The sequence below is a fragment of the Lonchura striata genome, chromosome 10, assembly GCF_046129695.1.
Source record: "Lonchura striata isolate bLonStr1 chromosome 10, bLonStr1.mat, whole genome shotgun sequence".
Classification (NCBI taxonomy): Eukaryota; Metazoa; Chordata; class Aves; order Passeriformes; family Estrildidae; genus Lonchura; species Lonchura striata.
This window is the reverse complement of record NC_134612.1, coordinates 4,142,492-4,168,672: the sequence shown is the minus strand read 5'-3', so window position 1 is coordinate 4,168,672 and position 26,181 is coordinate 4,142,492. Positions and strand designations below refer to the sequence as shown.

The 26,181-nt window shown below is 42.3% G+C and overlaps 1 protein-coding gene across 1 annotated transcript in view; it reads right to left on the bottom strand.

Annotated features, from left to right (window-relative positions):
• Positions 1–26,181, bottom strand: part of HS6ST1 (heparan sulfate 6-O-sulfotransferase 1) — a 190,248-nt gene that overhangs the window by 96,852 nt on the left and 67,215 nt on the right. The gene's annotated exons all lie outside the window — the stretch shown is intronic.

Sequence of the window (26,181 nt, the reverse complement as noted above, 5' to 3'; positions counted from 1 at the left end):
ATAAAGAGTCAGATTCTGAAAAAAAGGCACAACATACATCTAATACATTCACTGCAAGGGACACAGGCATCAGGGCTTGAAGGCAGTGAATTTGGATCAAAAAGCTGCTTTGAAATGGGGGATAAGTCTGTTGCAGGTTTTCCTTGGCGTGGGGGGAAGAGATGGCTGGGGAAAGGATGAGCCTCCTGCTCTGGGGAGAGGAAGAGAGATTTTCCAGAGCTGATCAGGCAAAATTTACCTATCAAAGAAAGCAAGTGAGCAGTGGAACTTACAAAGGCTGATTTCCCAGGGCTTGGGTTTGATTATCCCATGTCTAACAAAAGTGGGAGCTCTACTCAGAGCTTCTCTAGAAGCAGAGGCATGTGTCCCGTGTGGGTTCATTAATGTCTAATAATGCAGCTGAGCCTACCCCTAAACCTCCCCTCAAGCAGGGAATTAATTTGTGTGCATCTCTCTGCTTTGCCTGGCCACCTATTTTCACTGAACTTCCCAGCTGAAATTGCCTAGTGAATTCAAAAGCTTTTACAACAGGAGTGACAAGCATGAAATTAGATGATACAATCATATAGACCTCATTCCCTTCAGAAAACAGGTTAAAAGTAATTTAGGACATTTTTCAGCACAGAACTCCTAATGGCTGACCATTTCAGATGGAGATTTTTATTATGTTTTTCTGTCCTGCTAAATAGGAATAACTAAGGGACCAGGGACTGAAATGGGTGCAGGCAGTGATGCCTGGGCCTGTGGCTGACCCAGGCACAAAACATTTCAAGTATGAAGGCCAAGCTAATTGGACCCACACCGCCACGAGCAGAGCACGGCAGCTCCTCCCCTGCCACCACAGCCACCAGGAAATTCTTGCTTCCTTGGCTGCTTCTAAAGGGACACTACTAATGACTACTGCTAATTTGGATTGTAAACAGCCTCTCTCAGACTTTGGAAAGTCTACATGACTCTGCTCCTAACTGGGACCCAATTATTGCTCCAGGTCCTGTGCTGTGCTGAAGGTTTCCAAGTGTGGCACAAGGACTGACCCTACAAATAAAGAGTCCCCACTGCCTTGCATGTGCTGCATGCTCTGAATCCATTTGTGTGTTTTAGCTGCTGGCACCGTTAGGGGAGATGCTGTTCTCAATTAAAACCAGCCCATTGCTTCCCTAGGCTTAATTAGAAGCAGGGCTCTACATTCTGGCACCAGCAGTATTTTCTTTTCAATTAATGGACTTAACAGGCAGCAGATGCCAGTGTCTTCCTTTCTCCCCTCTCCAGCAAGCATCCCACCCCAATTTTAAGAATCATCAGCAATGATTTTAACGAGACAGCTAATTCAGATATTGCCTCTAGAACTGACAGTAGTTGTAAAAAACCCCAAATAAATCCATTAGAAAGCCCACAGCAATCTTCCATCTTCTCTATATTTTAAGGCAGGGGAGAAATGCTGAGCAAAAAGGAGAATTGTGAATTAAATAACAGTACAAGCCATGATGGTCTAGGGCTAACCTCCTTGTGTGACTTCCATTAAGTCCAATGGTAAGTCTGCAAAAAGACTGCAGTTAATTTTTCTTGATCAAGTAATTCACACACTTCAACTTTCTTGCATTACTCCTCCTATTGGAAACCATAATAATACAAAATTTATATTATTAAATATAAATGTTTAATATTTATTTATGTAAGTAAATGTGGTGTTTATTTTTTGTTATATAGTAATACATCATAGCCTTTACTGTAGTGAGATTATTGCCCCTGTTTTAACACTGTTGCCTGATTTCATTAACTGTTGTAGACCTTCCTCTCTTTAAATAACTGCTCCTCTTTGGCTGGAATTTGCCAGACTTCTCTGCTCCACATACTTTGGTCAGGGATTCAAGAGGAATACACTGATTTAAATCTTGCTTGCTTGGAAACTTAGTTAAAAACAGCACTGGGAGTCACTCACAGCTCAGATGACAACACTCTGTCCAGCCATGGGGGACTTAGAAGGAGGCTTCAGATATGTCTGATAACAATGCTGCCTTTCTGGCAGGCCTGGGCAGGAGGATGTTCCAGAGGCATGGATGAATCACATGTAAAAGCTTGCCTCAAGTCTATCAGATAAAACTTCCTGTTAAACCTCAAGGGCTAACAGCCTTGAGATTAAAGGATGATTTCATAAAACAGTCTGATAGTTGTCCTACTCCTGCTTTGCTCCTTACCCTGTAAGTAAGGTAAGGGGAAAACCTTTCCCCACCCCTTGTAAGTAAGGAGGAATAGAAAGTAAGGAGGAAGAGAATGCCTTAGCACAGAAGCACCAAAATTGAATTGCAATGCCCTAAACCAGGGCTCCCATTTTACAGCAGTGAGCCACCACTGCACTTCACAAAGCAATCCTGAAACCCAACCATATTTAATGCTTTAGAACATCTGCCTGTCCCAAGTGCCATGAAACATTTTGTCATGTGAAGATCCTTCTTTACTGGGACTGTCCCCTGCAGTCTGCTGTACCTGGCAATAAATGCCAACATATGGCAATATCCGACAGGTTAGCCCACCTTGTTCAATGTTCTGAATGTCTAAAATCTACAAAATCTCACAGATTTTATTTCTGAGCACTGTAGTATAAAAGGCCAGTGTCCCCCTTTTCATGTCTTACAACCCGGGCCAGTATTGGTGTTCATTTCATGGCACAGGGCCAGGAAAGAATAGTTTGCTTTCCTTTAGTCTAACAAAACTAACTTGCCTTTCCATTAAGCAGCTGGATCAGATCATGTTTAAGAGAAACTGTCCTTAATTAATTTAATAGGATTAAATTTAATTTGGAAAAAGCATGGGAGCTGCCCAAGGGAAAAATCTCCCACCCCACTCTATAACACAAACTGGTTCCAATTCCATATTCTTTATCGTGGAAACTGTGAATATGATAGATAGGGTCATTCATAGCATTAAAAAAGGGAAATAACATAATTGTTGTTGACATCATAATTATTACTCTTATTCCAGGAAAGCAGAGAACAGTTGGGAAAAGAATAACCAAAGAGAAGGGCAAAGAGAAGGCAAATAGGGGAGTTTTTCATATGGTAGGTCCACTTTTTGGGAACTGAAATGAATCTGGGACAGTTTCCTAATCTAAAAGCGTTGTTTATATCAGAAATGTGCCCTTTAAATGCTTTCTTATTTCTACATTTATTTTTTTTTACTGAAAAGAAAACAAAACATGTAATTAAATTCCCTGTATGAGCAAACCAAAACAAATATATAAAAGAGCATTTCCCACAGGGTGGGAGGGAGAGAGAGAGAGAGAGAGAGAGAGAGAAAAGAGTCCAGAATAGTTTTACTCATGCTTAAACATGTACCTGAGATGACTGACTTGGAAACTTGCTGGATACCTGGAACCTGAAGCACATTCTGGTTCTGTGGACTGCACTCAGAACCTGGGCAGTGAAAATCTCTTACCAGGGACTGGCAGGACAAATTCTCCAATTCACCTGGATGGAGCTCAGCTCAGTGCACTGGAGCAGGCACTGCACAGACAGAACAATGCTGTACCTGGCCACAAAGGTGACTACAAAATTTGATTTTGGTTCTCTCACCCAGCACTCAACTACTCCAACTAATTTCCTACCATTTCTATGATAGAAATCCAATTATATCAGTTCTGCTTGCTGTGACAATATTACAAAAGTCTTTAAGCATGATTAAAGCTGATAGGAAACACAGAGAATGTTTGATATGCCTGTTTTTAATGATTCTTTTACATGCCTCATTCTTCCAAGCTTTATGAAACTCCTTTTCCATGTTGGAAGACTAAGAAACAAATGGTATTTGCAGAAAGCTTCCTGACCAGCACACCAGGAATTAAATGAAGCAATTTAACTGGAAGAGCCCACTTTGAAGGAGACAGTAAAAGCTGTCATGTACAAGATTTAAAAGAACTGAGGAAGAAGAGGAACTACTTTGACACCAGGCTGGAGAAAATGGATTCTGTCCAGGAAATCACAGCTTCTGGTAAGTCTGGCTCAGGCATCCTAACTCAAGGATTTTTATCTGATGCAATCCCTTTTGCATATGCTGGTTTGGTTTAGGAAATGCAACTGTCTAGATGAGAGTTACTGATATTTTTCCTGATGTTTTTCTTGGCATCCCCTCAGAGCCCTGTTTCAGGGCTGGCTGATGTGCACAGGTGCTGCAAGAGCTCCTGTTACAGCCCAGTCTCCAAGGCTTTATTTCAAGTCCCCTCCAAGGCCTCATCTGCCAGAATCATGAGAGAAAGGGCTTGAGAAAAACCCTCTGGGGTTTCTTTTTCATTTCAGTTTCCAAAATCCACTTCACCAGGCCAAAGTGACTTTTGTGTGAGTGAGATGAAAAGCGTTCACTGGAGCATTTTAGGTTTTGTTTGACATGGACCTTACCTTGACCATCACTGTTACCACAGGCTGGGAGCAGCTCAGCAGCTCTCTCCAGCCTTTGTTTTTCACAGTGGATGGTTTCATGGCAAGCAGCCTTTCTCCTGCCTTTCTCTCTCTACTATAGGCAAGCAAGCATGGATGGACACATATCCTACACTTTTTTGGAAGGGGAGGATGTAAAATAACATTGAGGAGAAAGGACAAAGAGGGACCACAACAATGCAACCATCTAGTGAAACAGCATGTAGATGAAACCACATGCTAATTTGAATAGAATTATGATATTTTCATTTATTAAAAAAGTCACTCCAGCTCCCTTGGATTATTGTGAATGAAAGATAAGGGAAAAACTCATATATTCTTTCCCTACTCACAAAATAAAGTAAAAATGCAGAGATCTAGCTGAGAAGCTAGAAGCCTCACTGCAGCACCAGTCAGAGACTGTAAAAGGAGCTTACACAGAAGCTGGCTCATTACACACCTGTTCATTCTGGGTATTGTGCATTGAGCAGATTCTGGGTTTTACATCCTATCCACTTTGCTGTTTGTGCAGGTGTTTATGCACCAGGGAAACAGGTTTTAAGATGGGAAAACAGGTACAAAACCATAAACACTAACAAACAGGAGGTGTACAAGAGATTTGAGACAGACTTGTTCCAAGTGGCTGTTGCTCCTTTAAAATATTGGTGGGAAGGATAAGGAGCTTTGGGATTTGAGCAAAGTTCTGCTCTGAGCTAATAAAAAATTTCCTGTTGTAGTTCTCATCTCAGTGACAATAAGTCAACTCAATTTCTTAGCTTAAACAGTACTTAATGGGGTCCAATGTTTATATGCCCTTCAAACATAGGAACTGAAAGAAAAATGAATGCATGCAGTGAAATATAGGACTGCTTGCTTACACATTATATGTTTATATATAGATATATACACACATATATATATACTTCAGAGATCTTAAACATTCAGTGGTTGTTCCTAGGAGTAACTAAATTTAAAAACAAGAAAAGACACATTACAAATTGCTGCTAATTGTGCCATCATTGTATCAAGTGCTAAACATTCCTGCCTGGACACTGCCTCTTCTTTGCCATAGATTTAGCAGCAGGGAGCTCTTGCAATAATACAAAAATACAGCCTGACTGACTTTCTGAGATGGGAATGCACTATACATCCTCTTGCCATGCCAGGAAAATGCATTTGGCAGCTGACTGGCCAAACATCCAAGAGGAGGCAGGAGAGCTTTTCCTGTTCATGATCCCAGAATTACATTGCTGTCATTGAATCCATGCACCAACTTAAAATGAACACCTCACTGCAGTGCCCAGCATATGAAGAGTGGCTGAATTTCAACTAGTTCCTCTGGAAATGCTCAAAAAACACACACCAAAGAAACCTTTCAGACATCTCCCAAGCAGACTTGGTGAGTCTGTTCTTAACACTCACCTTTCTGTAGGAGAAAAGGCAATTCTTCATTCCCACTGGCTGATTTAAACATGAGTATTTAAAGAACCACTGAATCATCATGAAAATCTTAGAAAACATGATCTCCACAATGTAGAGATAAGAGAATGTGCTTTGATATTTCAGCTGATTAAATAACTCTCATCAAAAGCTTGTCCTGCTTTCCCATGCAGATCAGTCAGGGCAACAAAAGGTATCATCTGTCTGTGAAACTATGATACCTCTAGACTTTCATCACTGCTGCTATTTCAATATATTGTCTTCCAGTTGCCTAAAATAAGGCATTTGAGTGAATGCAGACTAATCTAATATGTCATCTGTCTGCTTCTCAGTTGTAAAAAAAATTCACTGCTACATTAGCTTAGAAGCTGAGTGACCAAGGCTGCTATTTATTGTGCCCTGCCAAAGAGCAGGAATGGAGAATATGCTCCATCCTCCTCACAAACACCAGTTCATCTAATTTCAGAAAAGAGATAACATTTAACTACTTAGAACATAGGAAAGGGTGATTTAAAAAACCAAACTAAAATAGAACCCCTCTGGGCTAGGTCTTCCAACCAAGACAGTAGCTGAAAGCTCTTGGGCAGTTCTAAAATATGAAATTTTGTTTTTCCAACTAAATCCTAGTGCGGCTTTAAGATATTCTGTTTCTGATCCTCTTCTTTGTTCTCTCTCTCACATACAAAATGCATCTTTGCCCTAAGAAAAGTATGTCAATTTATGTGAAGTTCATTACCTCATGTTTTATACACTCATGGTTTTCAAACAGAACTCAAACTTGTATTGATTATTAATTTATTGTTATAGCTGACATAAGTTACTCTGGGAAAAATAAGTAATAAAAGCTAATATAACAAAGCTTATGATTTTGAAAAGTTTCAATTTTTGGAAAACATGAAGCAAAATAACCCAACAAAGCAGCAGAGCAGTGAAGCAGTGTGTTTTAGCATACCTGTCTATTGTGAATGCAGGCGAACCCATTGGGAAGAAATGCTGATGTCTGACTCAAATCAGAGGGCTGAATGATTTCTTTATTATAACTATGCTAAAATATATTAATATACTATATAAAAGGAGGATACTAAAACTACATACTACTTTCTCTGACTCTAACTCAACTCGTGACCCTCTCAAGAGTCCAGCCCCAGGTGGGTTGGATTGAACATCAGGCTCAAACAATCCTCACCAGAATCCAATCAAGCACTCACTCCAGGTAAACAATTCTCCAAACACATTCCACATGGGAAAAACAAGGAGCAGAAATAGAAATTGTTTTCTCTTTCTTTCTCTCTGTGCACTTCTATGAAAAATCCTGAGAGGGAGAGAAATGTGCTTGCCACACCTGTCTACTTAGAAACTGAAGAGCTGCATTTCCAAAAGAAAAGGGCATATTAGCAAGTTTCTCCCAGACTTTTAAAATACAACATCCATCTTGCCTATCCAATAATGCAAGTGCTCCTCTCAAAGGGCATGCCCTGGCATGAAGGAAATACAGATGCACTTCCCAGCACAGCCCTTGCAGCCCTATTTTCATGTTGTAACAGAGAGCACCCCGAGGCAGCTCAGTAGTGCACCTGCCTGAAGTCTGGTGGGAATGTGAGGTTTGGACTTTCAAGTTCAAAGCTAGGCCAGGCAGCTGCTGGTTTTGCTCCTTCTGGAAGCAGTTCCTTCTAAGATTCAATCAGGAGGGATACATGGCAATGACCAGAGCATCATCCTGCATTAAAGATGTGCTGACTGCTCTGGGTAACCATCCTGAGTTGTTCATGTTCTTCTGCAGTTGGACAGAGTAATGAAGAATGTAACATGTGACAATTGTCACCCCATCAAGTTAAGTGGGTGCTTGTTTTGGCAGAGCAGATTGAACTGGCTATGATAAAAAAAAGAAAAACAGTTCCAAATTTTTGATCAGTAACAGGGCTTTCACAGCTTAACAGTTAGCCAGCAAAACGTTTTTGGGAAAAGTACTCCCAAACCTGTGCAAAAAACAAGGTTACACGTTAAACAGGCTAAATGAGTTTATATTGTGTCTCTCCCATGACAAACCTGTCCCTACAGTACAGTATTATTTGTATCAGTTGGGCTTTACCCATTCAGTGGGAGAACTATTAAGAAATTAATCGATTTCACTGTCAGTCTGATTCACTTCCTTCCTCCTCCTATCCTTTCAAGCTTACATCTTCCTTCATTTCCTGTTCTAGCTCTATAAATCACTCTCCTTCTTGTATATCTATGTTTGCCTTGAAACTGCATTCCTCGCAGCCACTAATTTTTGAATTAGCAGTAAAACCATAGGATTTCTCTGGCAAAAGTTACTCTACATAAACTCTGGCTGTTGACTGTTTGTGGTTGTTCTGCTCATTTAGGATCAGCCTGCTGGCAGTACATGCACCACATACAGCTCGACATGTTCCTTCCCTCAAAACCAGAGCTGTGTCATCTTCCAGGTTCCTCAAGCCTAGTCAAACCAAAAAAATTACATCATTTGTGTGACTAACTAGAGGCCAAAGCTGTGGAAATACAGCCACCTGCACAACAAAAATTCTTCTGCAACATGTCTGGTCATGCAGGTGAAATAATAGCCAATTTCAGTCCAATATGGGATAGATACTCCTTACATGAAGAAATATTTGAGCTCTGTGGCATCTGTGAATGTGACTAGTTCATCAGAGAGGATTCTCTGCAGAAGGTAGAGCTGGTAAAATTAATAAAAGATGTTCCAGGACGGAGACCTTCAAAAGGCCAGCAGACAGCAGATTCTGTTCCAGGGACAAACTCCACTCTTCCACACCCAGCTCAGGGTGTGTTCTCTGACTGGGGCAGATACACAAGTGGGAGAAAACTTCCCTGCAAAAGATCTGGCATTGTCCCTGAAACACAAAGGGGTCTGACAGTGAAGATCACTGCAGGAGCTTATTTCTCACCATTCTCCTTTATATCCCTTCAGCCAGCAGGGAAACACAAATGGTTCTTGATAGGCATAACTGCTGCCAAAACTGTTCTTTGGAGGAATCAGAAATGCATACATATGCTTTATTAGCCACTCACACAAGGACAAAGCAGACAAACTGAATTTCATTTGGCTTTCATTTGAAGCCTTAGATTTCAAGCACTTTTTCATGTCGGTCCAACTGACCTTGACACTTCTATATTTGTGATGGAGTTTAGGTGGAGTCCAAAGATAAAATTCTTTCTTTTGTTTCTTGCTTCCTGTTCCTGATACTTAAAACTGGTGAATACAGAGTATTTTTGTGATAATCTTAACAAACAAACTATATAACAGATTTTAGATAGTAGATAAATGTGTATATCACCAGCTCAATCTATTTTACAGCCACAAGTCATACATATTCCTTGGGCTCAAACCCACAGTATTTTACTTTAAACAATATTGATTGTATGGCAGATAAATAAACACAAGAAGAGAGAATTTATCTACATTTTCAATGAAAGGTTCATGAAGTCCCTGGTATTAGGGCATTAAAATCATACAAAACTACAAATAAGAAGATACTGACCTCAAGTAAGCAATGAAAAAAAAATAAACAGAAGAGAAAAAACCCTCAAATGATCTTTCCACAGCACAGAAATGATACTGGGCTCAACTCCTGTATGCTCCTGGGTAAGTAACTCCCATGGGGCTCAACAGCACTCTGCCTGGCATTTGGGGCTCTGGAATTGAGGGGGAATACAGCAGCACACCTTTACTGTCAACCAACCAACACACAAAGCTTCCCAAGTGAAAAATTAAACAGGGAGCTCCATAAAAGAGCTGGCTAAACAAAACTGCCCCAGACCTGATGTCCCAAAACCACATGAGCAGCAGACAAGCACTGAAATGCCCACAAGGACCTGTGACCCCTGAGCGATGCTGTGATGGATCAGCCTTGCAGAAACAAGATCTGGATGACGTGATGGGCAGCACTGTGCTCAGTCTGCACAGACAGGATGAACACAGCTCCAAGTGACAGCAATGAAAACTGAAAGTGCTCCACTGGCTAAGTCAGTCCTCTGGATGATTACTGATGACATCTTCTCATCTAAAAACTCAAAATGTCTAGAAAAGACCAATGCGAAAGACAAAATTGATTTGAGTAAAGACCTGGAATCTACACAAACAAAGGCTGTCACCAATACAGTACAAAATTTCTTCCCCTGAAGGGCTGTCCCAGCAGTGGCTCAGCCACCCAGGGCAGGGTGGAGTCACCATCCCTGGAGGGATTTAAAGAGATGTGTGGATGTGGCACTTGGGGACATGGTTTAGAGGTGGCTTTGGCACTGCTGGGTTAGTGGCTGGACTGGATGACCTCAGCAATCTTTTCCAACTTAATGATTCTGTGATTCTACAGCAAAAAGCAGAGCAGGCTGTGCCTTTTCATGTGCAATCATTCAGTTCAGGGAAAAGTATGTGGAATTAAACTAAGATTAAGAAGAGTTTACCACACCTACACCCTCTCTGTTATCTATTGCACAGGCAGGGTAAAAGGGATCAATTTTGTGTGTGGAGTTATTACAAAAATCATGTGCTAGAAAGGTTTTTTTTTTTGAAGGAAGCATTTATTTCAATTAATAAAAGACACGAAGAGTAATAATTACTGTCTCAGAATACTAGGACAGAGGATGGATTTGACTATTTAAGCAGTACTACTTCTACAGAGAAGTGACAGGCATCTTCTCTGAAATCTTCCCAAGAAATGAACTACCCATAGAATCACAAGTCAGTAACTTAATGACACATTCACAGGCATGACCATAACTTGTCAAAACAGCATTTTTACCAAATTTTGTACCTGGTACAGGGAAGTTTCTCAGTGTGCAAAAGTAGAACCTGGCCCAGCTCATTTGGCTGAGCTGGGAGTGACTGCTCAAGTGCCAAAGCTCCAGGATACCGTGACTGAACAGCAGACCCACCCCACAGGGAGCTGCTGAAATCCAGCAAAGAACAAATAATGAGAGTCCCTTCATATAACCTTTGAAAAAGGACAGTCCAACTACCTGCAAGCAATCCTTTGTGGCTCCCAAAGCAGACAAGTGTGTGATTTCACTCTAACAACCTGCCCATCTCCTCTGTGTGCCCAGCAGGGTCATACAGCTCAGCTCTGCTTCTCCTCCTTAAATGAGGAAAGCAATCCAGGACCAGTGTGAGATGACAATCTGTGCGTTGAAGCTGCCTAAAGGTTATCACAGATATTTGGAACAAGTGGCCAGATTCTAACCATATGTCACACTACAGACAAGCACTTTTCTTTTTTATAGAAATACAATCTTGAGATTGTAGCTTCTGCTGGTCCCTGACAGGCAAGCACTGGTGAAAACAGCACCTTGCTCTACCACTGGGTTGCCACTCAAAACCATCAGGTGGAGGAAGATGGACTTGATATTTATTAGTTATAACTAATAGTATAATTATTACAATATATATATAACTATATTAGATATTATACAATATATTTATTTATATATTTATTATATTATATATATTTAATATATAACATATAGTAGTAGTATAATTATTATAATATATATTCTACAGTATAATCTAATATTATAACTGATTAGTATATCAATTAAGGAACTACCTGCAGCCAAAATGAGATTCTCTACATGTAAGAAATCTCCTGTAAAAGCACTGTGATGTCAACAGAAATACTGGCTGTATAAATGTAGCCAAATTATTACTAAATATCCTTCCTGGCAGCATGGGAAAAAGGAAGAAATTCCAGGCCACAGCTTGTCTCCTTGGTTGAAAAGGAGTCAGCAGCTGCCAAGGACTCTGCCTGCCTTGCCCTGTTCAAGGTTTTTCACCACTTCTGAGAGCCATGGGTAGGATCTCGCTGCCAAGTTCAGTATCCAGAGAGCAGTAAAAGCTTGGAGGAAGGGGCTGCTGGTCTTTGGGATGTATTTACACATATTTGCAGAAGGGATTTTTGGTCCACAGGTGCTTTGGAAAACATCTATTGAAGTAAGGTCATAGGTTTACCACTGGTGTGCCTCAGGGGGTGATACAGGGCACACATTACATGCTGATCCTCAAGACTATAGCCCTAAACTACAATGGTCATCTGGAATTATGTTTTCTTAATGTTTTTACTGTAGGAAAAAAGAAATATTGCATGAACAGTAGCATATTTCAGGCCTGAACATAAAAAGACCTTTTTCTCTGGCTATAGGGGTATCCCTTCAAACAAAAATGAGCAGAGTGATCCTGCTCTGAAATTTCCTCTCACTAGCCACTGATTTCCTATTTTCATAAGTAATATATTTTTCATAAAGATGAGAATGTTTTTCAGAGCAATGCTATTAACAGACATCCTTTTGCCCGGTTTTTGTTTGTGTGGGTGCTTTTATTTATTTTGCTATCCTTAACAGTAACAAAGTTAATTTCAAAGCATTAGGGCATGTTGTCTTCATAGCACAACACTGACAGATGTTTCAGATGTTAAAAATAAACCTCAGTGATATCTTCAATGAGATGTCTTCAGTGAGTTTTGGCTTTTATTTTTCATAGCAGGGGAAAATAAAATGTTGGTTTTTATTTTTCATAGCAGGGTTGGGGTGCAGGTTTGGAGGATTCAGCAGAGTTGTGTGTTTTCTGCAGTGTCTGCAAGGTTTATCTGACTGCTCCTGAGCTGGGATTGCTGCAAGTAACTGAAAAGGGAGCTGGACAGACAGGTGCCACACAAAGTGACATCCAGACTGCCACGACTGGAACAAACACCTGCATGCTATAAAACTGAGCAAAACCAAGGCAAGTGAAAAAGCTGAGTCTGTGTGCCTGAAGATGTGATGGGGAATGAGTGGAAGGTGTCCCAGCTCATGGCAGGAGGGTGAATTGGGAGTTCTTTAAAATCCCTTCCATCCCAGGCCATTCTGTGGTTCTGTGATGCTCGTGGGCTCAAATCAAGCACAGACGTGCTGTGCCTGCCAACACCAGCCACCCTGCAGGTTTTGTCAGCCTGCAGAGCCTTTCTTCAGCAGGAGCAGTTCAAAAACTGCTCTCCCAAAACCTCACTAAAACACCTTTGGAACCCATGGAATTTTGTTCCACCTGTTAGAAATGATACCACTTCTAAAATGCTTTTAACTAACTTTGGTCAAGGTTCATGCTTGCTCAGGGGGAAAGGAATTGAAATTTTTTTCCAAAAGACTCTTTCACCAGTCAAGACCTGAAGACCTCAACATCAACAGGTTGGGAGTAGCCAGAAAAAACACAGCAGATAAGGGACCATGAACAAACATTAATGAACATCAACCCTGAACATCAACCCCAAACATCATCCCCTGGTTTGCCCTGTCTGAGAAAAGACTGATAAGAGAACTGAAGAATTAATCTAAATAAAATTAATCTAAATAAATGAAATTAATCAAAATCTGAATAAATAAGTGAGCATCTGAGGTGAAGGGATCAACAGGAGATCAAATACTAAGAATTGTGTAATTTAAGACCAACGACCTTGAGAATTTCTTTGGGGTTTGTCTATGTGAAAAATCTAGTAAAGAGCCACGTGTGATGGAATCATTTTCACTGCACAACCCAGGCAATGTGTGGATTAAATGATTCCTGTTGCACATCCTGCCCAGAACAACATCCTGGCCAGAATAAAGCAATGCCTTAATTCTCTAACACTGAAGAGATGTTGGAGAGTTTTTGTTTTTCCCTCAGTTTCTGGTGACATATCAAACTAAAAACATACAATTTTAAAAGTTACAAACCCCAATGGATTGTCCGTGAGAACCCAAATCTCAGAGTGCTTATCATTAAGCTACAATGGCAAAAATAGTAAAAATATGAACATTTATGGTGAATTTTAATTTACCTTGGAAAGACCATGAGCTAGCTCCATTTTGCAGTGCAAGTCCTGATGAGATTATTCCTTGCCAACATGAAGCTTGACACCAACTGCTCATGCCAGTCTGTGCCCCGAATCTCTACTAGCACAAATATCCAGATAATACTATTTCTACTATTGATAATGATAATAAAAATACCTCCCCCACATCAGACCCGGTGAGAAATCACAATCTGAAACCATTTCAAAGGCTGTCAACCATGAAAATCAATCAGTGCTGACAACCTCAGCCGAATCAGGGCTCATGGAGCAGTTTGCAGCATTACTGGAGAGCTGCCAGCCTAATCCTCTCGCTGTAAATACAGAGCTGAGAGCCTCCCTGACAAGGGAAAATGAGCAGATTACATGGGGAGGTAACAAGCTTGAACTGCACCATGTCATGAATGGTGGGGTGGAGGGGAGAAATCAGCCTCCCTTTGTAATACCAAATCATTTGTTTTGTACCAATCCTTTGAGAAAATATTCTGGCAAGAAAAGTTACCTCTCCACACATTACTCTGTAAGTAAGGTGGTGGCTGTAAGAGGTAAACTCTTGTGCCTTGTCCAACAGAAAATAAGGCATTTGCAAGTTCTCAGCTTCACAAAACCAGCCTCATCTATGCATTCAACAGCCACCAAATGTGGGAATCCAGGGTTTCCCTCTGGCTGCCCTGGCAGCTCTGGGACCCTGGCAGGGGTCAGGAACCCCCCTGGACAGAGCCCCCAGAGACACTGGCTGTGATCTCTGTCCATGGAAAAGAGTTTTCAATCTTACAGCATGAATTACAAACTCTAAGTGCTTAATATGAGTAATAATTAAGTGTAGCACAAGTGCAAAAGTAAAATTTTAGGATTCTTGATTAGGGGTCCAAAGGGGACAAGATGGAGAAATTGGGTGTGCCTTGTCCTTTTTCTCCTTCTTCATGCCCTCCATGTCTCACTGTGGTGTTGGCATTTTTCTGTTGGTTCAGGCTGGGGACACACTGTCCAACGTAGGTGACAGATATTGGCACGTTCTTGTAAATCCAGCCCAGGGAGTTTCTGGTATTTAATGTTTGTCACATCCCACTGAGGGCAGAGCCCCACACGCTGCCCTGCAGGACAGAGCTGGGCAGGGCAGCAGAACATGTGAGAGATCAACAGAATAAACAACCTGGAAACCAGCACAGACCAATTCTGGCTTCTGCTTTGGCAGCGGGGCTGACAGAGACTTTCTACAATCTCGGGATCATCAATAGCACAGATTCTGATAACCAAAAAGCAGGTTTGCCCTGTCCTCCAGGAATGGAGCCCAGGTGGAACAGTACAACTGGGTTCTGCAGGTTCTGCTGCCTCCTCTGACCAAGAGGCTGCTGAGCATCCTCTGGGCTCTCACCTGGCCAGCCAGGGAACAGAATTTCAAGGGACTAGATGGGCACTGAATGCACATGCAATCAAACTGATTACTCACCACAGCCTTCCATGTACGAGGTGCTCTTAAATGAAACTGGCACTAAGCCCTGTTTGTTTGCCCTTTGTGCTACTCCTGTAAAACTAAACCAAAATCCAACAATGAAAAGACCACTGATGATTCACAGATTTGTATCATTCCTTACACCCCAGCCAGAGGTGCTTAGGAATTTCCTGATCCTGTGGCTTTACCAGCACTACCAGAGCCAATCTCTGCTGTCCTGAGAATGAGCCCCCCAGCTGGGAACTGCAAATATTTTACAAAGCTTCCTCCTTGCTGTTAGAGCTTCACTGACAGTGTTATAGATACATAGTACAGTACTGGCTTTTGGCAAATATTAAAATGAAATTTATATGTGTAGTGTTAAAGTAACTTTGTTATATAGTTTTTATTTCTGCTGTTAATTAAGCTCAGTGAAATAGCTGATATAAGAGTGCTTGTGTTAAAATGCCTGCTTGGATGGGATAACATCCAATGAACATAGGATGAGGATGAGGACACTGCTACAGATCTGCCAACTATCAGCATTTATTATCTGAAGGCAATGTGGACCAAGGCCCAAAAACTGATAATAAAGGTGATAATAATAAAACTGATAATGAGGTGATAATAAAGGACTAAAACCACAACTAAAGACTAAAACCACAAGGAATAGACACACTCTAAAAAGGTGTGACTGAGGAGGAGCCAGGCTAAACAGTTCTTGGAACATGTAAACTAGTTCGGGGAAAAGTTTACTATCCCTAAGGGCCTATGAATATGCAACAGGCTGATGTAAGGGAGAAGGTATTTAAGGGGTACCCCACGGTAAGAGGATGCCCTTGGTTCAGTGCCAAGATGCACCCAGCCATAATAACTCTATGGTCCTTGTCTCCCACTGTCCTTTATTAAACTTTTTAAATCTGCACAGGAGAGTGAATGTGTTTTTCACCCCAGGAGCCAGTGCAGAGCTCTGTGTGCTGCAGACATCAGCCGTGCCTGTGTGCAGGTGTGTCCCAGACAGAGCAGAAATGAAGGAAATATCCAAACCCTCCAACGCTCCCCAGCTTTTGGTCTTTGCTGCTGGACACCACAGCTTTATTATTTCAGTGGCTGTATTTTTAAACATACTTCATGCTCTTGAACAAAGAAGTGAACTCTTCCAAACGCTGCTTTACATGTCAGTGCTCACCCAACAGCTGTTACAGACAATATTCATGCCTTATTATTATTCATGAATGTTCAACTGAACCATTTTTTTTGTTTCCACAAATGTTAGGGAAATGGCTCCTTTCTCCAGAGCTGAAAGGGTGTTTGTGTAAGAACAAGAATCCCCATTATTACCTTGATGGTCATTATTCTCAGTTGTTCATTTCCTCCCTTTAGAAATTTAAATCGTGCAATCAGAACAGAGCACCACCACCACCTGACTTGTAAGACACTCACTCCCAATTCCAAAGAGAAAATAATTCGAATAGGCTATTTTTCAATAACTGTTTAGCCATACTACCCTGTGAATCAATGTTATGTTTGCTGAAATTAGAAGTAAAATGGCTTGGAAAACAGCTCTGTCCACAGTGAACACTGGCATTATTTTTTAGCCATAAGCTACTGATCAACTTTTTTCTGAGCAGCTCTGCACAACCAGCCAGCATGTGTGTGGGCACTGGGGGTGAAATCAAGGGGATCAGAAACTCCTTGAGAAGCTTGAGAAAATCTTGACACTTTTAGCTCCAAGTATTTGCTTTTTTACTGCACCTGTAGTGAACATTATCCATCTTAGGGAGTTTAAATTAAATTTTGTGGACTATTTTGATCCAAGTTGGCATTCTCCAATCTACTTATTTGGCAGATGGATTTATATGATGTACAAACAGCAGATAAAGCACAGGCAACCTGTAAAGCATAAGTAGGAGAAACAGGTATTTTTTACCTCTTCTTTAGACTTGCTTTCATCGTTGATAAACTAAAAACTTCCCTACTTGAAAATAGCATTTGAGCAACAAAGTTAATCCTTTCTCTGCCTCCATGCCCGGAAAATAATCTTATAACACATTCAGGAGCTGAAAAGAGGTAGATAGGGAAGAAATTCTCTGCTGTGAGCGTGGGCAAGCCCTGGCACAGGGTGCCCAGAGAAGCTGTGGCTGCCCCTGGATCCCTGGGAGTGTCCAAGGCCAGGCTGGATATTGGGGCTTGGAACAACCTGGGAGGCTGTGGGAGGTGGGTGGTGTCCCTGCCCATGGCAGGGAGTGGAATAAAATAACCTTTAGGTCCCTTCCAAGCCAAACCATTAAATGAATTCTGAGAGTCTCACCCGTGTTGTTGGGCAACTCTGTTTTCTGAGCAAAAAGTCCAGATCCAGAAGAAAATCTGTCTCAAAAAAATGGTTTCAGTGGTGGAGAAGAGGAAGGATAACTGCTCTGTACACAGATAACAAATGGTTGTTTTTCTTAGGAGCACAAAGGCACAAGGAAACTGCACACAGAGCTGTACTGGAGTCTCTCCCAGGCAACACACTCCCAGCCCATATGAAAATACATAATTAGTAAACACCAAGTTCAAAGGCACCAGTGTATCAAGACAGGAAAGACAGAATATTTCAAAGAGTTGAAGAAAGACCTTGCTACACCTGTGAGGAATAAAAAGGCAGATGAAACCTAGGCAGAAAAATATTAAATCAGGCACCCAGAGTTTAATCCTAGCTGAACACATGCAGTGATGGGCTATAAATTGATCATTTCAGAATCCAGCTTTGGGAGTTAAGGAGACTGCTGGATAAAAATGCCAGCTCACTGCTCCCTAGCTGTCTAAAAGCAAGGAGAGTGACAAGAATTAAGAAGAGAAAAGCAAATATGAGCCTAGTAAGTATGATGGATGTACAGACAGAACAAGACTGTGTTTTCCTACCATGTGAAAAAGGATGCAGCTGAACTAGAAAAGAACCTTCAGCCTGAAACAGAAATGATGAAGCAGGCCCAGGGACAAGGGCTATGGAATGCTGTGACACAGAGCAGATTCCTGGAGACCAGGTGTCCACTGTGCCTTTGGGACAGGGATGCGGGCAGCACATCAAACTGGCAGGTGGCCCATCCACAAGTGGCCAACGAGGTGGTTTTTCACTCAGTGTTCAGTTCAGACTCTGAAAGCCATCTTCACAGAAGGCTGTAAATGCTAAGAGGAACACAGGTTCAGAAAGAACCTGGAAAAACCAATGGAAGTAATAGCTGAAGATGTCACCTCTGACTCAGGGAAATCCTTGAGGATGGAACATCTCTATGAAAATTATACTCTTGCCCTGTCCTGGTGCTATTTTGCAGAACTTCAGTCTAGCTGCTGTTGGATATGGGGGCTACGTGGACTTTTGTGGTGTACATGATACCTCATTCTTTAAAATCAAAAATAACCACCCCAGCAAACCAAAAAGAACTTAGTCAAAACAGATTTAAATTGGGTTTTAGTACAGTATCTGGGTACGACTGAGGAATTCATTCAGTGGAGCTGATGTAGGAAAAGGCCTCTAGAAGAAAAAAATAAATTATGACAGAACCTTCCAAGATGTTTCTGTATCTGTTCTGCTGTGTTTGTATAAAGAAAGGACCTTACTTTCAGAATGTTCTTACATTATAAAAAGAAAAATCACAACATAAACATAGAGAAAAAACTGTATCTATATTCCCCCACACTCTAAATTAAGTCCACTACAGCACTATTGCCAGAATAAGCTGTCTGAAGCATTTAGCAGAGTTGGTTGGCTGGCTGAAAATCAGGAATCTTAATACATTGTAGGAGACATCAAGAACAGTTTTACTGTCCCAAACTCTGTGAGCTGATGATAATTTCCCAAAAGCTGTTATCCACCTGTACCTTGCACCATCCCTTCATTACCCATACCATCAGGATACAAGCTTATTTGGGCTGGAAAATCCTATCCACACAGCATACCTCTGTTCTTATGATGATAATCTCAACAATACTCCCAGCCACAATCCAACCTGAAGCTTGGAATGGAAGGATTTCCCCTAGTCTGCAAGGGCAAAAGGCAATGGTAAAAAGGGAATTCAGAATGAAAAGGCCAACCCCTGGGACACTGGTGGTAGAGATGACAGAGGAAATCAAGTACTAGAAATTAGGAAAAATATCTCTGTGATTCAGAGAAAATACATAATTTAAAGAAATTGGGAGAACCCCCTGCAATCAAGGGCAAGAACCAATTGTGTCAGCACGGGGTGGCTCTGAATTCCCCACTGGATCTGAGCTGCCATTCACACCCTGAAGAGATTTCCAAGAGCCAGTTAAACCCCACAGGAGGGAGCAGAACACAGAGAGGGAGAAAAGGAAAGGAATGCCCTGAAACTCTCCAGTTTCCAACTGCAGGTTGGCAGGGACAGGGGACAGGGCAGGGAAAGGGGACAGGGCAAAGTGTCTTAGGCTGCAAATGCAAGATGTGGCTGGGGGTGAGTATTCTATTGCCATCTGTCAGAGCTGGGGCAGGTCTCTGCTGTTCTTTGGGCAGTTTTTTCTCTATCTCTCCCACAGCCAATCCTCCCTCCAGGAGATCTCTGCTGTCCATGGCCACTGAGTGTCCCTGCATGGCTGAGACAATTCCATCATCCATGGGGAGATGCTGTGCCCAGGGGAGGAGCCAACATTCCTACCTGGATCCAATCTGACCTGGGAACAGCACAGCAGCCTCTGCCCCCTGCATTCCCAGAGGAGCAGCTTCCTTCCCCCTGCATTCCCAGAGGAGCAGCTTCCTTCCCCCTGCATTCCCAGAGGAGCAGCTTCCTTCCCCCTGCATTCCCAGAGGAGCAGCTTCCTTCCCCCTGCATTCCCAGAGGAGCCCAGGCCCATCTCCCCCAGCCCTGGAGCTCCAGAGGAAAACTCCCCCCTTGTGCAGGATCCTGCTCCAGCAGAAGCACAGCTGGCACTGCAGGAGGCTGAGCCACCCTGGGATGGGGCTGCTGCCACCTCCCTGACACACAGGGGACAGGGCTGCTCTGACTCTGACAGTGCTGTTCTGTATTAATGCATTTTTTTATTTGTTCTTAATTTGAAGGCTGACTTTGAACAGAAACTAGATGGAGCTAAAGAATAAAGTAGGAATTCATTAAGAGGCCTCAACAGATCTACCTTGGGCAGCACAACACAAAATGGTCACAAAAATGGACAACTGGTCATGGTGTCTCTCACTTTGACCAGTTCTGCTCCATTTGCACCTTGGAGTTCATTGTCCAGTTCCAGCTTTAGCCCAGGCAGTCCCATCCTGCTTGTTTTTCTCTCTTCAGCCCACGTTGTTTGTGCTCTTGGGCCTGAGATTTGGATGATTTGTCCTTGGTGCCCAGCTAGAGAAGGAATTGTTTTGTCTCCCTGCTCTGTGCAGAGAGCTCACCATCCCCTCATATGAATCCCAGAATTACACACTAAAGCAGCACAGAATCTGAAAAATATAAAAGCTCGAACCTGAGGCATCATTCCTAATAAAAAACTGTCATTCCTACTCCCATATCTTTGCCTGAGAGCCCACCTAATTTCAAAATTATAATAATTCAGAGGGAGGGGGGTTTACATTTTCCATTTCAAGAGAAGCTTCTGTCTTCCTCAGCAGACACCTGTCTGTCCAAACTGAGACACAGGAAAGGGGACAGGGCAGGCAAAGGGGACAGTGTGGGCACAGGGGACAGGAGGGCTGCAGCAAGGCCAGGCTGGCTGCTGCAGGCTCAGGCTCCAGCTGGGGAGCAGGAGCAGGAGCTGGCAGCTGGAGCACGCTGCTCCCCATCCATCACCTGGTGCAGCCCAGCAGAGATCCTGACAGGAGAGCCAGGATTCACAAAACCCTGACAGCCTGAAAGTGAGGCAGCCTCCTGCCTGTCTCCTCCCTCACTTTGAAATGTGGGTAAAGCTGGGGGAGAACAAAGAGAGGCTGATGATTGATAACAGCTTAATATCTTTGTGCAGCTTTATCAGGCTTTTTAACTAATGACTTAAGCAACTTCACCTCTACAAAATCAATCATCGTGTCATAAAAGTCTGAAACACTACAAAATGAAGTGCCTGCCCCAGGGATATAGAGCATGTGTCATGTTTGAAGTGAACCTAATTCTTCTGGGGGTCCCTGGATGTTACTTTTTACTTTCATGGCCCTTGGAGATATTCAGAGGAGAGAGACACAGCAGGAGAACCCAAAATTAGTGCCTTCCCCTAAAGAAATTATTCAAGCAATATTTAATCTACCACTAAATATGAATATAGTGAATATATAGTGCTAGTGAATTCTATATCACTCAGAGATATAGAATGGAAAGATATTGAAGGTGGCTGTCCATTTTTAAGAGAGAAATAAGGAAATTTAAAGAAAATTACTGATGGCAGGAATAAGAAAGCTCCAGTTAAAAATAACTTCCTAATTCAGGACTTGGCAGCTCTCTTCCCTCAGCAGAAAGTGAAAAAAAAAATTATACTATCCCCCTCTTTTCTGTACATAAAAAGAAAACAAACTTCTGCATTTAGCCTGGCATTCTCTGAGGTGTCTTCTTGCTGGCAGGAGAGCTGAGCAGGGCTCTGAGGAGCACATGGTCCTTTGCCTGCTCCTTGTGCCACTGTTGCTGTCTCTGCACCAATAAACATTCCATTTTTTCCCTCCCCCTTTTGCCATTTAGGCAAAAAAACAGTCTTCTAATTTAGAAAAAGGAAGATTTTTCTCAAATTGAGTCAGATACATACATGTGATCAAGGCTTAACTTCCTAAGCAACTTAAAAAAAAACCAAACAAACATCATGTTCTCATTCAAGCTTTTGTAACCCTTGACTGGATATTTATGTGACAATGACTTCAATGTTGCACACAGCCAGGTGAGATCATGAGAGCTTTTCTCTACAGACAGGAGGTATTTGTACAGTGCTTTGAGTTTTAAACTGTTTCTATTTCAATCCTGTTTGTAACCATGCTAACCTTTTAACAGCAGGGCTCCTGCCAAGGATTAATTACTCTCCAGAATTTCTTTTTCCAAAAGCTCAAATCTGATACAAGCCCTAGATTCTTTTTCTCCTGCTTTCATACAGTGTATAATTCTAACCTCTCCCTGTTCATAAACTTTACAAGAACTGTATTTAGACAAAATCCAAACTGGCATATTTTCCATACACTTCATGGAAATATTCTTCTGCAAGCAGCTGAAGACGTGTTTTTATCTTGCCATGAAGTCACAAAGTTTAATTTGCAACATCACAGTTGCTTCTATGGCAACAGATGGTGACATCAAACACAGGATCATGACTTCACTATGGGATCAAGCAGGATTAGCTCTGCACTGAGGAAGTTAAGATCTAATACAAACAAATAGCTCCAACAATTGCAAAGAGAATTTACAGTGTGATAGTTTACTCTCTGTGTAAATGTTCTTCTTGTTTAGTCCAGAATGAAAATCCCTTTAAATCAACCAGCTGTTTGTAAATTAAACACAAATGGATTAGCTTTAAAACAAGCTCAGGGGTTTAGGATGGGGTTTGCACATGTACCCAGTTATGGCTGCACAACCTATGACTTCCAGGCACAATTATGAAGAAAAGAGGCCAGAATTACAATATCATTCCCTCACTATAACCTCAAGGGCTTTCACCTGCCCTAAGCAGGTTATGAGGGCAGCATACCTGAATATAATTTTTACTGAAACATCAGCTTTGAGCGCTTCTTGTTTCCTGCAAAAACCTTTTGGGGACAGTTATTTAATTATGTGATATATTATCTTTCCTAAGATAACCCTTAAATGGATGAATTCCCTGGCCTTTCACCTTTCCATTACCCAAAGAGGACCAAACAGAGGGGTCCCAGCTTGAAAGGCCCCTCTAGAGACATTATTTATCACTAATGTCCCTAGCTAGAGCCAGCCCTGGGTGGGACAGCACGTGCAATCAAAGAATCAGCTTCCCCTGAGGGAAAACACAGAGATGGATCTTTCCAGGACACAGCTGAGTCTGATGGTGGGATATGGAAATCCACATTCTGCAGCTGTTGCAGGGACTCTCACAGGTGGGAGAAGAGACAAAAGCCTTAAAGCAGCAGCACAGGGGGAAGCTCCACCTTGGGAACTGCCTTTGCAAGAAACTGAACCAATTCTGCTCCTCTTTGTTCCTGGGCACAGGCTCTCAGCATGTTGATTCTGCTACATCTGCAACCTGTGTGTTCTGCTACACACACACACACACACACACACTGGGCTGTCAAAGTGCCCAGCACTGATGCTTCAGGTTTTAGCTTTTATATTTTCAGATTCTGTGCTGCTTTAAGGGTGTAATTCTGGGATTCATATGAGGGGATGGTGAGCTCTCTGCACAGAGCAGGGAGACAAAACAATTCCTTCTCTAGCTGGGCACGAAGGACAAATCATCCAAATCTCAGGCCCAAGGGCACAAACAGCGTGGGCTGGAGAGAGAAAAACAAGCAGGATGGGACTTCATGGGCTAAAGCTGGAATTGAACAATTAACTCCAATATGCAAATGGAGCAGAACTGATCAAAGTGAGAGATCCCCTGAGCAGTCGTGCATTTTGGGACCATTTTGGGTCATCTTGGGTGCAGCCCTGGCTGGGCTCTGGTGCTGCCCAAGGTGGATCCATGGAGGAGATCCTTTTAGTAAATCCCTACTTTATTATTTAGCTCTGTCCAGCCTGTGTGCTATGTCAGCCTTCAAAAGGCATCACACTGACACACATCTTTTCCACTGCAGTGGATTCCAAGTCTTTCAACAAGTGGCATTTAGCTTTTTGAGAAGTATTCACAGGAATTCTGCTGAACCACAGCATCCTGTGTCTGCACAGACTGTTTTTACCCTGAAAAGGTGCCAGCTTGGACAGTTTTGCTGTAAATTGAGCACTGTGTCCATCCTACCAAGACAGAACCACCATCACAAGATACAAAACCCAACCTTTAATTCCACACCAAGTCACTCTCACACCTCTTTGCTGGGATGCCAACTAGGGTAGGCAGTTCTGTGCCACTATCAGAGTTTTCTTTTATACATTTATTAGACTTCTAGTCCTGTTTCATAAAGCAGATTATGTTGATTAGCAGAGTCCTTAAGGGATGGTTTTGAGCAGTTCTCTCCAGAATTAAAGTCAGACAATAGCTGAAGCACACAGCAGGGCAGGAGAGTAATTTTAAATCTCCCCATCCATTTCATAGGTTTGCAAGTGCTCTCTGTTATTGTCAGACGACTCAGCAGGCTTTCCTGGACAATCCTTATCAGTGTTAGTAAGGATTAGCTTACAGAAAGGAACTTGCCTAGGTAAATACATTCATTTTGCACATGCACAATTAACATAAAACCACAGTAGGTCAGGAAAGCAATAGCATGAGGGGAACTGTGGAGACTGATGCAGTGGGACACATCTGTTAGATTCCCTTCCAGACACATACAGTTTGAGGTAACAGATTTTTTTACCTTCTTCCATGCATACTTATGTGATAATGAGAACTACTAGAGGCTGTATTTGTCACCTCCACTTTTCCTGTCACATCTCAATTCCAGCCAGCTTCCCTTACACTTATTGAGCCCAGCTCCTACCTCAGTAACTCTGTCAGATTCTGTCTCCTTCCCAAATACTTCTACTTTCTCTTTTCTAAGAGAAAGTCAAAAGCTTCTCATTCCTAAAAACCTGTTGGCCAGAGCTAAAAGCATCTTTACCTCAAAACATTTAGAATTCAGTGAAAGAGAAGACTGACTACAGAAAGAGGCAGAAAATCTACCTCAATGCTGCAGATATTTGACAAGGCATTTAAATTCTGTTCCTCAGCAGCCAGAAACAAAGCATGGTGATAATACACCCTTCTCCTTACCTGTTACACAGGGAGCTCACTCTGTGCTACCCACAGCAGACTGCTCTGCCCAAAGAACTCTGCAATTCCTCTGCAGGGATGGGCAGCCCCACAAAGCAGAGCAGTGCTTCCATCAAACATTGCCTTGGGCACCAGAAATATCACAGAGACTCCAGAAGCATGGGTGGTATGAAGGGAGAAAATATGAGGAGATCTAAGCCTTTGGGTCTTTCAGCATTTAGCCCAGGTAACAGGAGGAAAACTCTGAGCACACAGGTAATGGAGCTGAAGGCACCTGCAGAAAGAGCCAGCTTGCAGAAAAATATTTTGCAATATCCCTGAAACCTAGAAGCATAAAACTAACAGATAAGTGTTCCCCAAATTATGAGCAGGCTCTGGGATGAGCTGTGTGCAGGAATCCCCAGTGACACCAATCTCTAGGTGTGAAGAGGAGGAGGATTGCTCTTTCCCCACTAAACAGAAAGCAGGAAAAATGACAGTTCCTGCATAGAAAATGAGAAGGAGGACAAACTCTTCTAGGAGAGGTTTCAGAAGTACCTACTAAAGCCCCTTCCTAACAGAAGGCAGGCCTGAGCTGTTAGAGGGGGGAGTCCAGCATTTCACCCTGAGGATGCTCCCGATGAGGAGTGGTTAGCTGCAATGGTGCTTTAGTTGTATTTTAACATACACTCATAACAATTATTAGCAGGGTTTGTGGTTTTTGACCTTGCTAAAAAGACATGCTGAAGATCCACATTTTTTCTGAAATGGCTCTTAAAATGAACCAGGTGCCTGCATTTGACCCAGTTCTGCTCAGTGTTCCCAACAGAGCAATGCTGTCTCCGAGTCCTGACCAGAGGATGAACCCAGGGCTGAGGCTCCATGGATCCACCTTGTACAACACTGTCTCTACTCAGGCATGACCTCCAGAGGCTCACATCTCCATTCATATTTCATATTCTGCAGATGTTTTTCCCCCCACTTTCGCTGCCTGGTTTTAATGCACCACTGGTCTCTGTACAACCCCCACTTAAATATAGCTTACTTTTTGCTGTAAGCAAGCAACAAGGTGAGAAGCAAAACTGAAAGGCCTGACAGTCCCAGCATCCCACTGACATACTCCCTTGTTTATGTCAAAAACCAGGGGCTGTAAGTGACAGAAAGCAGCAGAGAATGGAGAGTGCACAGAATAATTTAAAAGGTAGCAGTGACATGAGAGCCTTCAGCAGGCCAGAGTGATGTTTGTCAGGCTGGGAGGGTGGGATTG